The sequence below is a fragment of the Podarcis erhardii genome, assembly GCF_964252035.2.
Source record: "Podarcis erhardii genome assembly, chromosome: 3".
Classification (NCBI taxonomy): Eukaryota; Metazoa; Chordata; class Lepidosauria; order Squamata; family Lacertidae; genus Podarcis; species Podarcis erhardii.
In genome coordinates this window covers 96,887,306-96,903,387 of record NC_138507.1, presented here as the reverse complement: position 1 = coordinate 96,903,387, position 16,082 = coordinate 96,887,306, and the positions used below count along the sequence as shown (strand labels likewise).

The 16,082-nt window shown below is 40.7% G+C and overlaps 1 protein-coding gene and 1 long non-coding RNA gene across 8 annotated transcripts in view; one reads left to right on the top strand and one right to left on the bottom strand.

Moving 5' to 3' along the window:
- The window catches only part of USH2A (usherin), a 437,539-nt gene that overhangs the window by 50,241 nt on the left and 371,216 nt on the right, over positions 1-16,082 (bottom strand). The window lies entirely within an intron of this gene.
- LOC309338158 lies at positions 8,149-15,992 on the top strand. The gene is made up of 3 exons (XR_014154770.1): positions 8,149-8,222; positions 14,785-14,853; positions 15,897-15,992. It is a non-coding gene; the product is annotated as an uncharacterized lncRNA (long non-coding RNA).

Here is a 16,082-nt window from a genome sequence, read left to right as displayed (position 1 = left end):
GAGGGGTGAGGGTGGGTGGAAGGTTAGACCTTTCCCCACGTGTTTTGGTCCCTGAATTGCTCACAGCTGCTAGTTTAAAAAGATATGCTAAACACAATCTTTGGCTTGAGCATGGCATGCTACCACTTCTTCAAGACAGCATGCACTTCAACACCCATCTGTTCCTGTATCTGTTCCAGCTACTACGAATCTAGGGTTTGGAGACTTTTATAGACTAGTTGGTTGGATCCTCACTTACTGCCAAAAGATTAAGTCAATTATGTGGCAGTAGGTTCCTACAGTGGGATTCCGGGGAAGGGCTGTAGCTCAGCAAAAGAGCATCTGCTTTGCATGAATGCAAAAGGCCCCAGAGTCAATCCCTGCCATTTCCAGATAGGGGTGGGAGATACTGTAGGTAATACTGAGCTAGATGCATCAGTAAGTCCATCTCAGTATAAGTCAGCTGGGATGCCAATGGTGAGAGCAGGTTTTGCCAGAGCTCCTCTGTACGTCCTTAATATGTAGTAATTATTCATATGTACAAGACCTGGAAGTTTGTTTATTCATTTACAGTGGTACCTTGGGTTACATACACTTCAGGTTACATACACTTCAGGTTACAGACTCCGTTAACCCAGAAATAGTGCTTCAGGTTAAGAACGTTGCTTCAGGACGAGAACAGAAATCGTGCTCCGGCGGCAGCAGCAGGAGGTCCCATTAGCGAAAGTGGTGCTTCAGGTTAAGAACTGTTTCAGGTTAAGTATGGACCTCTGAAACGAATTAAGTACTTAACCCGAGGTACCACTGTACTTCGATTTATATCATATCCTATCACTTAGGCTGGAGGCATCTTGGTTCTCCTACCCTCTCACTTGCCAAAGCCCAATTATTTTCAATAATGAAATGAACGTAACTGCAACAAACTATTCTTCCTTCCACTCCATTCTCTTGTATTCAGAATAATATGTCCTTGCCACCTTGCCTGCAGTGCCTCCATCTGAGGAAGGGCCAAGGAAGGAGGAGGCAGCAGATGTCAGTGCACAGGTGGTTCAGCTTGCTCAGGCAGAGGAGTATCTTGCAGTGACTCTGAGGTATTCCTCTTCTCAACTTACACAGGAATTGTCACATTAACCCTGCATTAAAATTGGACATAATATGCTCCACATTGAGCTGCCCTTGAAGACCATTAGGGAAGCTAAGTTGGTGCAGAACACCAAGAAGTCCTTCATTGCACCAGTGGCAGTGGAAGCAAACCAGCAAAGCATGTGCTCTACCACTGAGCTGTACGTCTCCCTGAAAATATTCACCTGAGACATAGTGGGAATCGCTTATATACCTTTCAAAATCTCTGAGATCTTCAGTTTGGAAAGCATTACTAACAGCTATAATAAATTAGCCCAGACCATGCTACAGGACCTATAGTATAGGTGTACCATATTCATGTTAAAAAACAACAATGAAAACACAATTTAAGCACATTTTCAAATCTTGGTAACTCAAACGTGGATAATTTGTGTTGTTTTGTCTGAAAGTCATCTCAAAAGCAAGCAGAAGCAGGGTGACAATGGTTTCAAACAAATGTGCACTTCTAGAATTTTTCAGACAGCTTCCCGCTTCCCTCCCCAGTTAATGAACACAGGAGTTGCTTAAAGCTCCTTTTATTAAGAGTGGGAAAGCAAGAGCATCCCAAAAAACAATGCATTTGGCACCTGTACAAACTTTTCAGCTCAGCTCATGGGCATGATCAAAACTACTCAGCCTTCAAAATCCCGACAAGTTTATACCTTCTCCTGTGATTGCCTTTGACTACTTGAAGTGCCCCAAAGGTGGTGAAAGGGTCAAGAGGTTTGTGTAGGTTGAAAAGGATCAAAAATTAGCATTGATTTGTGGTTGTCAATAACACTCTGCGTGGGTAGACTCCCTGCACAAATGTTTAAACTGCACAAAGCTACACAAACTAGTCATCTTTGAATCTATTGATCTGGTGATCCAGCAGTTTCCAGGATTGTCACTCTGGGCTTTGTGTTCTGTTTTAAGATCTCCCAACATGCCCTGGCATTTCCTTCCTGGGATGCAGGAAAGGATTTGAAGAGTATTAGCTGCACTGGGAGAACTGTTGTGGCATCTGAGCGCTGATGGACAGGTAATATGGCTATTTATCACTTCTTTGGGAGTAATCGTTAGAACAAAGAGTGCCATTAATCAGAGACATTAAGAAAATGACTGCTTCCAGTGCTCTATGAGGAAATTTATTTTTCATCACTTTGTTCTCTCTTTGTCTGCCACCCTTAGTTTTTGAAGGCACAATGTCTAAAGCTCAAAGGGGAGGTGGTTCATATGCTTACTGGGCACACCTCCCTTGTGTGCAGAAGTAACATGCAATGCATAGACAAATATACACACAGATGTCCTATTTGCACTATATTGAGGTTACTTATGCTATATGGATATATGGATGTGTGCATGTGCCACCCAAGTCACTCTTGTCCTCATACATATCAGAGGTGCATACACAGTTCCCCCCATGACTTCCTCCTTTTTATTTATTTATCTCTACAGTTTATATAGCTCCCAATATAAGGAATCCGTAAGTGGTCCACAAAGGGTCATACAAAATCTAACACATTGAAATACCATAACAGTAAAGAAAATCAATTAAAATTTCAGAGCAAAACCTAAAATGCCAGTAGAATTTGAGCAGCGTGATCTAAACATTCCCTTAAGAGTCTTTCAGCTGCCCCATATGCAACTGATGACTCCTTATCCGAGAGAGAGAGAGAGAGAGAGAGAGAGAGGGGCAGGCAAATGAGGATGAACAATTAAGATACGTAGGGTGAGAAAATTCTGTTATGCTTCCTAATGGGAAGTTAAATAACCCTTTGCTTGTGTCCTAATACGTACAGAGGAAATGTGGGGCAGACGTGCATAAAGCTATATACTGCGGATCTAGATAGGAAAACCATGGGTCCTTCAGATGTTGGCTTGGGATTGCATAACCATACCCTCCAACATTTCTTCAATGAAAATAGGAACATCCTAAGGAAAAGCGGGACATTCTAGGATCAAATCAGAAACCAGGACAACTTCTGTAAATCTGGGACTGTCCCTGGAAAATTAGGACACTTGGAGGGTCTGGTTGACTTTATTTGCAAACTGCCATTGTAAGCTACATCTGTAAGCTATTACAGTGCTACATCTTAGGGATAGAAATGAGCAAACAAATGAAAGTACCGGTATACGAACCAGTGGCTCTTTAAAAATGTGAAACTGCCCTGTTTAGCTAACAATAATAAATCCACACCTTAACAAATAAAAGCCAACTGAATTATTTCACCTCTTCCGCTGTAACTTAGAAATACACAGCAAAATCGTCATTCATTCCAGTGACTCCTGAGTGGAGAAAGGAATACCATGCAGGCTCTTTGAAATGAATGAAGGGCACCAGCGCTTGGTGGATTGTGCCCTACATCAGTTAAAAGCAACTGGGTTTGTATTTGATCACGGCCTAAAAGGAGACACTACTTAGTGACTATAAATTGTTTCCTTTCTTGGCACCCCTTGACAGCTAGGGATTTGCTGCAGTCCCAACAAGAGTGCGAGTTTCTTGCTTTAACTTGAAAACAAAGCTTCATAAAAGAAGTCAGTGGCTGCATTCTACAAGCAAGTGCATTTAGCACATTGCATTTAGCACATCTGCTGGGTATTTCCTTTTCCCTTTTTTTCTTTCTTTACAGAGTAGGCAGCTTTTAAATTAACAACAACTTTGCTAGAGTTTTGCTGGCTAAACATGACAAAAGCCTTTTTCTTGGTGCGAGTGTCTGACTATTTCATTGGACTATTAGAACAAAATTATTTTACCTTTTCTCTGAAAAAAAAATTATGTTCGTATACTGAGAATTCTATCTGAAAACTACTTTCTCCGAATGAATATTTTCTACACCTCTGATTGTTGTTTAATACTCTCAACATAAAAAGGCAGTGGGATTTTCCATACACTAATCTATTTCAACCATTTGCTTCAGAACCTGGATCTGATTGCAGAATATCACAGCAAAAGAACAGGTTTCCCTAGATTGTATTAGGATCCTTCCACAGGGTGGATTTTGCAAACACTGGCCATGCTGAATTAGCAAAGGCTAATTGTTATGACTGAGATTTAAAGATGCCACAGAAAAGTTCTCTCAAGCCAGGCCCAGAAAATAACTTTGGAAGTTAATTAAAGCTAGCCTCAGTGGAGAGGAGAATGAATTAGAAACCCCAGTTCTTCTCTGGCTCAGACTAAAATTTGAGCTGAATAATAACTGAAGTCTTCCCTGGCCTCTCAATATTTCAATACTGAACGTAATGGAGTGACATCAGTGGGAAGGGGGAGAATGAACGTTTTGATATACAGTGGTACCTCAGGTTACGAACTTAATTCATTCCGGAAGCATCTACTTCCGGGTTAGCGGAGCACATAACCTGAAGCGTGCGTAAGGAGGACGGTACGTAACACGAGGTTCCACTGTACCTAAAGATCAGAAACATCTCTTTATGTATGCGACGACGGCCTGAATGAATGAATGAATTTATTAATACGGTCACAGACCAGCATCAACGGCCTGAATGGGATACACCCAGAAATGGAAGGAAGGTACAATACTGACTAAGGAGGAATGGCAGGCTAAATTAATGGAGTATGCTGAACTGGCTAGTTTAACAGGTAAATTAAGAGAACAGAAAGGGAGAAATTTTAAAGAGAATTGGAAAATGTTTGTTGAGTATTTGAAAGAATGCTGTAAACATCTCAAACATTAGCAGGAATAGAATAAGTCAAGCAGTGAAAATATAAACAAAGGAAGAATTGGATATGTTAAAATATGGGGTAATTAGAATATGCAGCACTAAAGGATAACTGTAACGAACCGTGGAGGGGGGAGGAAGAGAAGTTGACTTGTTATATATTGATTGCTTGGTGTGTGTTGATTTATAAAACTGAAAATGATAAAAGTTTTTTGTTTTTGTTTTTTTTAAGGAAGGGGGAGAATGAGAATCATGGCAGAGAACCCAACCTTGTTTTTTTTGACTCTGCAATGTCTTAATTCTGAAGGCTGTCTTCTAAAAACAGGGAAGTTTTTAATGTTCAATCATAGAATCATAGAATCATAGAATCATAGAGTTGGAAGAGACCACAAGGGCCATCGAGTCCAACCCCCTGCCAAGCAGGAAACACCATCAGAGCACTCCTGACATATGGTTGTCAAGCCTCTGCTTAAAGACCTCCAAAGGAGGAGACTCCACCACACTCCTTGGCAGCAAATTCCACTGTCAAACAGCTCTCACTGTCAGGAAGTTCCTCCTAATGTTTAGGTGGAATCTTTTTTCTTGTAGCTTGGAACCATTGCTCCGTGTCCGCTTCTCTGGAGCAGCAGAAAACAACCTTTCTCCCTCCTCTATGTGACATCCTTTTATATATTTGAACATGGCTATCATATCACCCCTTAACCTCCTCTTCTCCAGGCTAAACATGCCCAGCTCCCTTAGCCGTTCCTCATAAGGCATCGTTTCCAGGCCTTTGACCATTTTGGTTGCCCTCCTCTGGACACGTTCCAGTTTGTCAGTGTCCTTCTTGAACTGTGGTGCCCAGAACTGGACACAGTACTCCAGGTGAGGTCTGACCAGAGCAGAATACAGTGGCACTATTACTTCCCTTGATCTAGATGCTATACTCCTATCGATGCAGCCCAGAATTGCATTGGCTTTTTTAGCTGCCGCGTCACACTGTTGGCTCATGTCAAGTTTGTGGTCAACCAAGACTCCTAGATCCTTTTCACATGTACTGCTCTCAAGCCAGGTGCCACCCATCTTGTATTTGTGCCTCTCATTTTTTTTGCCCAAGTGCAATACTTTACATTTCTCCCTATTAAAATTCATCTTGTTTGTTTTATCGTGTTTTTAATATTCTGTTGGGAGCCTCCCAGAGTGGCTGGGGAAACCATGCCAGATAGGTGGGGTATAAATAAATAAAAAATTATTATTATGAATACAGTGAGCCCACATCCACCCCATCACTGCCTCTAAGCACTAGTCTAACACCTCAACTGCCTCTTCTGATTCAGTTGGAACAGAGAGATAGATCCAGGATCACTGATTATAGAGTTAGTGAACAGTGAAGATCAGTAAAAAGGTATTTATAAAAATATTAATATACTTCCCACACATATAAAATATCAAGGTGGTGTATGACAACATGTATACATACAATAAAGCATAAGATATATAAAAAGCAAAGCAAAACAATTGTTAAAATGACCAACTCATCTTGAGAGAGATGTAAACAGCTGAATAGGCAGGTATAAAGAACATTATTCATTTATTTATTAAATTTTTATACCTCCCTATACCTGTAGATCTTGGGGCTGTTCACAACATAAAATCACAATATAAAAAACAGAAAATACATGATAAAAACAAAAACAACCCAATCATTCTCCTTTCTACAACACATTTTAAAAGGGCATCAGATGTCAATCAGTCAAAGGCCTGGTTAAAGAGGAACGTTTTCACCTGGCACCTAAAGGTGCCAGCTAAACCTCCCTGGGAGAGCGTTCCACAAATGGGGAGCCACTGCAGAAAAGGCAGGTTGCCTCCCTCCAGACCTCTTGTGGAGGAGGCACACGAAGAAGGGCCTCAGAAGATAGTTTCATATGCAGAGAGGTGATCCTTGATATATTGGGGTCCTGAGCCATCTTCAAGAGTCATTGGAAAGATAGTAGCAAGGGTGCTTAGTAAATCTCTGCTGGAAGAGTATTCCACAGCTTGTGACCTCCAGCAATGAATGCCTGACTTCTAGTTGAAGTCATTCGAGCTCCTTGAAACACAGATGACAACTAACAGTGCTCTTAGAGATAATCTCAGCAGTCAAGCTGGGAAATAAAGGCTGGGTGCAAGGGCTGGAGTGATGCAGAAGAGCCAGAAACATTGCGGAAAGGGACGTGGCTCACTGTTACAACATTTGCTCTGCATGCAGGAAGTCCCAGGTTCAATCTCTGGCATCTCCAGGTAGGAGATAATAGTTTCAGTGAATAGTTTTATCTGAGGTAAGACCTATTTACTGTAGGCATACGCTGCTTGAGCATGCTACTGTGAAAGAGGAATAGTGTTTTAATAGCTAATAGGAAAGTTCATTTAGTAAATTGTGTCCAGCCTCTTCCAAGGTCACCTTGAATGAACTTGGATCCAAGATCTTCCAAAAGAAATCACAGGATTTCAGATCATTTTTCTGAGCCAGGTACAGTGGTACCTCAGGTTACATACGCTTCAGGTTACAGACTCTGCTAACCCAGAAATAGTACCTCGGGTTAAGAACTTTACCTCAGGATGAGAACAGAAATCGTGCTCCGGTGGTGCGGCAGCAGCAAGAGGCCCCATTAGCTAAAGTGGTGCTTCAGGTTAAGAACAGTTTCAGGTTAAGAATGGACCTTCAGAACGAATTAAGTACTTAATCCGAGGTACCACTGTACTCAGATGGGGAATATTATTGTTACAAGTGTATGTCACTTATTATATCAATGTCTCAAAATAATTTATAACTATAACTTCCTCTCCCTTATGTAAACACAATTTAGAATTACACTTGATAGTAGATTATGGTTGCCATCTCCCTTTTTGGAGATAGCAGCAACCACCATAGGGAATTAAAAACTTCCCTGTTTTTAGAAGACAGCCTTCAGATGTCTTCTAAAAGCCAGATAGTTACTTATTTCCTTGACACCTGAAGAGAGGGCGTTCTACAGGGCAGGCGCCACCATGGAGAAGGCCTTCTGCCTGGTTCCCTGTAACCTCACATTCGCAGTGAGGGAACTGCCCAAAAGCCCCCAGAGGTGGACCTCAGTGTCCAGGCAGAACGACAGACTGGCAATTTTGGATTATTGTACTGTGCTCTGTGTGTGGCCTCCCTTGAAGATGACTTCAATTAGTCCAAAATGCAGGAGCCAGATTGCTGGCTGGTGTTCTGTTTTAAAACAGTTGCATTGGTTGTCAGATTGTTTCTGGGCCCGTCAACGTGCTCACATTAGTGTTTAAAGCCCTGAACAACTCAGTCCCCAAACACCTGAAAGACTGCCTCCTTCCCTACAGGCCCTCTCAGGTGCTAAGACTGGCAGAGGGGGCCCTCTTGGTTGTTGAACTCTAAGTTGTGGAACTCTCTTCTCACAGAGGTGCATCCAGCACCTTCATTATACAGCTTTCGGCGAATGCTGAAGGTGCACCTCTTTACCCTGGCTTTTGACACTTGAGATGTATATTTTTAGGATCTTCCTTATTTCTTTAATTTTATGTTGTTTTTAAACTTTTTAAAATACTGTGTAATATTGTGTTTTAATGTCAATGTTGTATTTTAATTGGTTATATCACCCTGGGACCTTAGGGTGAAGGGTAGGCAGTGCCGGATTTACGTATAAGCTAAACAAGCTATAGCTTAGGGCCCCACTCTCTTGGCCTCCCCCCCAAAAAATAAAGGGAAAAAACTGGATGTACATTTCCAAAATATAAGATAAAAAGCAAATAAAATAAAACCTACATACAGCAACAGTGGTAAATGGCTTTAGATACCTTTTAGGTCCATAAATTACCATATACTGTGGCATATATTCAACACAAAAAACTGTGACAATTGGGGGGGGCACCAGGGGGCGCATTGGACGATGGCCGTCAATAACATTTCTCTGACCCACACGAGGTAATTAAGAGGCTGATATGGGAGTATGCAGCCTCCCTTCCCCCCCAAGGGAATGGGGGGGACTGCCTTGCCTGCTGTGTCCCTAATTCACCCCCGGATTCGAAAGAAGGGGGTGAGGGCACTTGGCATGAAGCCCTCGTGTGGGGTCGCTCTCCCGGACGCTGTCTCTGATCGCGCACTGGTTTGCATCAGCTCAAAATATATAATTGGATAAAGAAGCAAATGCACATACTTCAAGTGAAGATCGGGAGTAAAGACTGCTGATTAATGGGATCTCTGTGTGCGGAGCAACGGGCTGGACAATAAATCAAGTGAAGACTCATCATTAAAAGACTGGTATGTCGGACTGAAACGGAAAGGGGGGGGGGACTTTTCTTTTTTTGTCTTATGTGAGTACCCAATAATCCTCCCTCCCAGAGAGAAAGAATTGTTGCAAATTGCTAATCACAAGCAGGAGATTAAGAACTGTGTGGAAATAAATTATTGATCAAAGAGAGGACTGGTGGTAATATCGGGAATGGAAGGAAAGCTTTGTGACGCAGTTGCAAATGGAGATTTGTCAAGACAGACCTGCCCACAGGAGGACGGGGGGAGGAGGACCATGGTCATCAGAATGTGAATGCATGGTTATCGGAATGTGAATTTGACCTTGCAGGGCCCCCTGAGATACAGAGCAGGCCTGTGGAAATCAACGGACAGACTGTAGGAATGTTCTTTACGGAGGTGTGGAAATGGCATCTGTCCTTTATGAGATGGCTCTTGGAGAGTGTAAAATCCACACAGGACATGTTTGTTTTCAACCCGCTTGTGAAGATTATCAGAGATCACAAAGAAAGGAACATATGATAACAACAAGAAGATGAGGAAAATAATAAAGAGATTATCTGGACAGAACTGGACAGAACTGTGAAATTAAAGCAGCAGCAAGAGTGATGTTTGGATCCCTTTCAGAGCGCGAAGTATGGGCACCCCCAATAAAATTGTAAAAAAATTTGGCTGTATAAGTTGGAACTAATGAGATTTGGAATTAATGAGATTTGATTGGCCTGTTAATAAAAATTATTTTTAAAAAAACAAAAAACAGTGACAATTTGTTGTTGACAAAGGACAGCTAGACATATAAAAGGCCCCATTACCTTCAGTAGCTTAGGGCCTCATCAAACCTAAATCCAGCCCTGAGGGTAGGTAATAAATTACAATAAATAATTATAATTGTAATAATTGCTCTGACCCTATATGATCTATTAAGCCACTTGATGGAAAAGTGAACCTTTCAGCTGAGGTCCTGGAAGTGTTTTTAATGCCGTAACCCACCCTGAGACCTTACGGTGAAGGGTGGGTAATGAGCAGCAGCAGCAGCAGCAATAATAATAATAATAATAATAATAATAATAATAATAATAATATGATGATGATGATGATGATGATGATCCAACATGGAGCTGCTGATGGGTAAAACTAGGAACAAGGCCTAGAGTACACACTCACAACCTTTCCCACATGGACCACTGCACTGTGGCTTCCATATGAATTTGTATAATGTATTTTGTTTGTTTGTTTTTTAAAAAAAACTTGAAAAATGTGATGAGCAGAAATAACTGCAGATTGGAGCAGATCCAAAAACTGAAAGAGCTCTTGACTCTGCTGAGTTTTCAAGACACTCTATTTCTATACTTGTTCTTTTTTTGTATGCTAGGTTGCCTGCCATTATGTTTATGTAATTCTGACAGTGTTCTTAATGACACACTAACAGATTGTAAAACACGCTGCTGGCATTTACTTGTTTTTTATATTTTTAAAACAATGTCCTTCATGTAACAGTAGTTAAGCGCGGCAGAAGGACATCATTAGAGCCATGGTTAAACTGTAATTTACACCATTAGGAAGGCAGGAGCAATTTTTATTGCCTGGCAATTTTCTTGCTGAAATATTTGGACCATATGGCTCAATTTGTGTAATAACCTTAATTTCAGCACCCTTCAGGTCTGCATTCATCTCCTACGGAATGGTAAAATGCGGTTTAGCAGAAAAGGCAACTGTCTATACTTAGAGAGTTGAGATTAATAACATGTCACGTCCTGTTTTTGGTGAAGGAATTCGAACAGCCGCCAGATGGTATCTCTACAAATAACTGTCAGGGGTCTTGATCTAATCAATACAACGTATTAATACATCTCCCTTTGCTGTTCCTCGAGGGGCTGGTGCGCAACATCTGGAAAGATTGGGGGGACCGCCAAGTAGAAGGCTGATTCTTTTCAGAATCAAACTGAGCCCAATTAATTTTTCATGTATACTTGATAACTGTTTCATAATGAGCTATGTGTCTTGACGGATTTAGGGCTGGCAGTATGGGCAGCCTGTGCTTCCTATCCCCATTCAGTCCACTTACAGAAACCAACCCATTAATCAAGCTATCTGGCATAAAACTGAAATCTCAGCTCAGCAAGAGATCAATAACCATCCTTTAAAAAAGGAGGAGGAAAGGAAAAACACAACCAAACTCTAGTGGGCATAGGTATCAGCCATGACTTTAGTAATTGCTCTAGCAAAAAATAAAACAGAGCCATAATCACTGAAAAGGAATGTACACAGTAAAATTCATTCCCTGATCCCTGTCAAAAAGCCTAAGATTCAAGTTATAAAATATATAATGCAATGTGACTTTTTGGAGAGATAGGGCACCTGGCTGATGTTCAGTGAAATGATTCGAATTGCTATGGCTACCTTTTAAATAATCCAGGTAATTTGCACAGCCATTCAACAAACAGGTATGACTGTCAAACATAAGAACAGCGTCCATGGCAAAAAGCAAGAGAGGGAAGGGGTTGCTGCAAGGTGTTGGCTAGCTTCTAAGAGAAATTGCTTCTTGAGGGCTGGGAATCAAGATAGAAATGATCTTTAAATAAAAAAACCAGGGTCCTTGAAAGAAAAGGACACTATCTTCTAAAGTGCTGTATCAACCACCTTTGGACAACTCCATAGAACTTCTCAGATTTTGTGTAATAAGAACCTGATAGCAACCAATGGATAACAATAATACTTTTGGAGTTTTCACAATTGATTAGCCCTCCAAATACAGCCATATCTTGAAGCACCCTGTTCCAGAAACTTTCTACCTGCAGGCATATTCACCAGAGATGCATATAAGTCCCCTTCTGCCTACATTGTTCTATCAATTCAGGAATATATTTCTTTGCATGTGTGTTAGCTGCAGAGGCATATGGGACCATCTATGTGACATGTTCACAGTATTATTCCAAATGTCTGCTAAGACATTTCATTATTACATTAAATGAATTTACTCACAAGCTTTCCTGGGGTTTGGGAGTTTCTTCCTCCGTATCTTTTTATAATAATAATAATATAATAATAATTTATTATTTATACCCCACCCATCTGGCTGGGTTTCTCCAGCCCATCCTTTTTCCCAGACTAAGGATGGAATTCATTGAAAATCTTGTGGTTCTTATCCAAATGGATTTCCCCCCCTAATGCCCATGACCTATGTATCTAGTGAAGTGGCTTTTATAGAGGAAACTGAAAGACAATGAGGAGAGGGGAAAGAGATGGGGCTACAGAAGCTCTCTATTTGCTCTGCTGAAACACCAACAATTTTGACTTCACCTCGCCTTGAAATATTTCCCATACCAGCTGGCCATAACAAAACTTCTGCAACCAAGAAATATTGCCTGAGTTTGCTTTTTCCCTCCTCCCTTATAGTCCATTTTCCTTACAGAAATTATTCAGGATCTGATACAGGAATCTACTTTGACAGGGCAAATTGTTGAGAAGGTGAAGGAGAAAGTTGCTGTTGTTGAACCTAAAGTAATACAAGTGGGAGTCCCAGCCTTACAGAGGCAAATTGAGGGCTATGAGTTGAGGCCTTTTATGACTGATTTTGGAAAAAGTCAGATTTTGAGGATCGGAGCCCTGCCTGGACTGGAGAAGGAAAGTTGGACAGATCCCTTCATGCAGGGATTTCCTGACTTTTGGGATTTGGACTTGGGTCGTGAGGAGATTGGAGCTGTGGGGGCCTTTGGATTTGGAGGAATTTTGAAACATGTTCTGAAATACCTTATGGATTTTGGATTTGACCATGGAGATTTGGTTGACCTGTCGGGAGGGAGTGAAGGCATTGCTGGGTTGGAGCTTCCCTGAGATCTGCTCTTCAGTATCAAGGGAAGGAAAATGAGAACAAGATCAGTAGAAGACAAAGTAAAGTGCATGTATAAATATGAAGAAGACCTACAGAAGGGACTTGGAAAAGAGTTAAGAGCCTTGGACAGAAGATCCCCAGGTTGATGGACTATTTGGAATTGACGAATGACTGGCAGTATCCGAGACCAGGGAGAAGAGATGGTGGAAGAAGATTGGAAAAAGTTTTAAAGTTTATTTTCAGAAATAGAAATATTGTAAAATTACCGAGTGTTAGAAAAATGTTGGAATGAAATCTTATGGCTTTAGTTGAAATGTTATAAGGAGTTAAGCATAAATAAGCATTATAGTATTAATGGAAAAGAAGGGTAAAAATAAGTTAAGATATTTATATGACAGAAAATAGAGAAAGATGGAAAGGAATTGCTGAAACAATTAATAGAAGTGGAATACAAAAAGGGAGGTGAGGGGAGGTCGATGAAACAAGGGTATGAAAGATAGACTACTGAAATGGTACAATGTATGTTTTTAAATTGTTTTTGTTTTGTTTTGTTTAGGTTAATGTTGTGTTTTCTATTGTTTATATATTGTATTGTATTGTTTTTTCCGTTTCTTCTTGTCTTTTTTCCCCTTTTTGTCCTTTTTCTTCTCTTTTCTTTTTGTAAGTTTTAAAAGTAATAAATATTATTTAAAAATATATATAGTCCATTTTCCTTTTCTGTCATGTCTGAGCCACCTGGTGGAGAAGTGAAATGGAAATACATTTATATTCTATATAATGAGTTGTTATTTTTTAAACAGATTGCTTTAAAAAACATTTGAACCTTTTTCTCTCCAAGTTATTTATCTTCTATCTAATGAGTGACTTCCCATTTACTTTCCTTCTTTCTTTGTTTCACTACCGATGTTTGACTTAAGCCACGCACAAGACCTCTGAGCCTTGTTCTCTGACCTCCACACATTCATCTCTGCTAGTTGCATGGAGTCTACACACACATACCAGGTATATACAGGCTCCTAAACCTCCACTGCCTTGTGCGATATCTTCAGGAGAAGTAGTAGTAAACCCTACACAAATCCGGACTGGAGTCCCTAAAATGGTTGGATGGCACCTCATAGCCTCCTTCTGGCAACTCCTGAAGCCAAGCTGGTGCCAAATGTATTGCTCTGATTTCATAGAATCATAGAATCATAGAGTTGGAAGAGACCACAAGGGCCATCGAGTCCAACCCCCTGCCAAGCAGGAAACACCATCAGAGTACTTCTGACATATGGTTGTCAAGCCTTCTTTTGGACCACTCCATTGTCTTGAGAGAGAGACAGGTGCCAACAAGTATATGCACAATCTGAGACCTTCTATTTTGCAGGTTATCGTGGGCTCCGTATGAATGATATCAATAAATGTGTGGAGGTCAAGGGCTGGCAGCAAGCACTATACTGATCAGCCACCCACACATGTTCATTTATATCCAAATACACACCTGAACAGAGCCATTCAGTTTCTTGACATTCAATGATAAATAACCTGGAGAATGAATATATCTGCACAGTTTATGAATCCCTTTGATTGCAAGGCGTATTTTACACACTTCTATCAAGCTCTTATTATTAACAGATTGAGAGACAATGGTTTATTTTCCACTGAAGCCTCCTCAGTTCAAAGGTACAATAAAGTTAGGGTCAGCCATTCCTGACCAGCTCTATTTAAGAAGCAAATTTTGCATCTTGAAAGCTGAATTCAAATAACATGAATGAGGTGCCTGTGCTGGGTGTGGATCATTTCACTAGGATTATAAGGTAAATGTCTCTCTCTTTGAGAATTCACTGGTTGCTGCAACTTAAAAAACCCTCCACTGTTAGACATAATTCAAACACTCTAACAGTTAGTTCAGTAATTTAAACATTGCAGTATTGTTGTAATATTTTTCTAGGCTTCAGGAGTTCACAACTGTTTGGCCCAATCCAATCTGGGAACACTGGAGAAGTTATCACCCATCAAAGTAATTACTTTCAAGTTGAAATAATTACTCCATCAATGTTAATGGTCTTTCAACTTCAATAAAGCACTCACCTGCCGATAATCACTGCTAACCTCTTGCTCTCATGCAATTCCCTCTCTATTTAGTGGGTTATATTGCAGCCGTTAGAGTGGTCACTTGTCCTGAACAGCTGCTGAATTTCACTTTGCTTGGCTGTGAACCATAAAAAAATTAGTCATCTGTGTATGGTTTCCTCATAACCCATAAGCCCTTGCAGAGCTAACGATGTGATCTTCTAGCTCCAATAGGGCATGTCTGGGGCAGCCATCTTGTTTCTGTTGGTGGCTACTCTCCATGCTAGCAACAGCACAGCAGTTCAATTAACATTTGCCCCCTCATTGCCACTTGCAGCTTTTGGTCTTTGCTAAGTGGCACGTAGCCTGAACTGGTGGCATATGCAGCTCTCAATATTCTGAATACTTATTTGCCACATAATTTCAGAAATCCAAATGTGTTTTAAGGTGTCTGAAAAGATGGGTAGTGCAAAATATTGTTGCTCAGTGTGGAATACTTAATTTCCACTTCTCTTATCTTATTTGTAATAAGACTGCTGCATAACTGCAGCAGCTGATGTGTCTGTAATACACAAATCTGCTTTCTCTTCCCTCCTCACTCCTTTTTCCTTTTGCATCAGGTCTTTTTAGATTGTAAACTTGTGGGCAGGGACTCTCTATTTCGGCACAGCACTCAGATCGTATTAGGTGCTTTGCAAGTGATTGGTGAATCAATGGTGGATTGCTGTGGGGCAGATGTTTCTCACTTCTAGGTACAGGAATATTACTCAGTCCCTACTTGAGAACTGATATGCCAAACTGCATTGCAGACATCAGAATCGTATGACTGTTCCAGGAAATTAGCAAGGTTTAACAAAAGCTTTTCAGAAAGAATAACTCAACTTTTTTCCAGGTAGGCTACAGCCCAGCAAGTTATCACCATAGAGAAATATTGAGCACATTCCAGGACCACTGGATTTTATTTATTTGATCATTTATTTTACTCATCAGATTTGTTAGCCACTATATCTTGCCCATGGCAATCCAAAGCGACTTACAACTCTCTGCCATTTAAAGCAACGAAATTTTAAGAAGTGTAACAGGCTGAATTATGCCCAACATCATTAGCAGTCTTCCATATATGCCTTGTGAACTCTTATCCTGCAATGTAATGTTACATTTCATTACAGCCACTGT